The sequence below is a fragment of the Phaethon lepturus genome, unplaced genomic scaffold (assembly GCF_000687285.1).
Source record: "Phaethon lepturus isolate BGI_N335 unplaced genomic scaffold, ASM68728v1 scaffold27179, whole genome shotgun sequence".
NCBI classification, from domain to species: Eukaryota; Metazoa; Chordata; class Aves; order Phaethontiformes; family Phaethontidae; genus Phaethon; species Phaethon lepturus.
Window position 1 is genome coordinate 1 of NW_010565958.1, and position 1106 is coordinate 1106.

Consider the following 1106-nt stretch of genomic DNA (forward strand, 5'->3'; position numbering starts at 1 on the left):
GACCGGGCGGGCGTGGGGCATCGCGGGTTAGGAGGCGGGGAGGGGTCTCCGTGGGTCACACCGCCTCCTTTCTCCACACCTGAAGAAAGGGGGAAATACCCCCCCCTTCCGTCAGAGCCCCCAAATGTCTGACCCGTCGCGCTGCGGTGGTCCCCCAGCCCAGTCGGGCTGCAGATAACACAGAGAGGTTTTTATGCCTCCGGTGCTTCATCAGCAGTTTGGATGGAAGAAGCTGGTAAGTTCTGACCCCAAACAGGTGCACATCACAGAGGTATTGCATATGAATCATTAGTTTGTTGCATTGCAAAAGCTGTATATGGTTACATATGCTCAGATCATATTTATTAGTTATATTAGGGATATTGCAGTAGTACTTGGTCCAAATGACTGACAAACAGACATCCCTTTGATTTTGTCATGGCAGTCACTGGAACAGAAGCTTAGAAAACTATGCGTGTGACAGATAAATTAATCAGTGTCATTGCAAAGTGCAAAAAGCAATCAGGAGAAAGAAATAACAGTCATTTTCTCTGAATTGGTAGTTAGCTAAGGGGAAAAGAACAGCGAATTGTTTTAGACAGATGTAATGGCCAAGAGAAAAAAATCGTTGTTAGTTTAGGGACAAGCAGGAAAAGTTTCTTCAGCCAGAGAAAAAGCAGATTGTGGAGTCGAGGATACAGCAGCGAGAGAAACTTTTACCTCCAAGAGAAGGCAGATGGAGACGAATGTTAACGTTTTGCTCTTTGGTTGTGATGGAGTGAGGAACTTCTCCCAAGGCATTTAGAAGCTCCCCTGGAAGGGCAATGGGAAGTGAGGCGCTGCCTGCTTTAGAATGCTTTAACCAGTCAACCATATTTCTGAACTTACATCGCAAGAGAGGTCTTACAGCCACTGAGGTTCTGTCAGAGAAGCAACCGCCCTGACCACCGAGCACCTTCTTAGAAGTGTGTCTGCAGGGAACCTCTAACCGACACAGCTAAAACCACAGCAGGCGTGAGGAAACACCTGCACTTCCATACCAGTGACCAGACATGTCTAGATGAGGCTTCTTGGGCTCTTGAGACATCTAGGAGTTCCTGAAAACTTTTCCAGTACCAGGAATGACC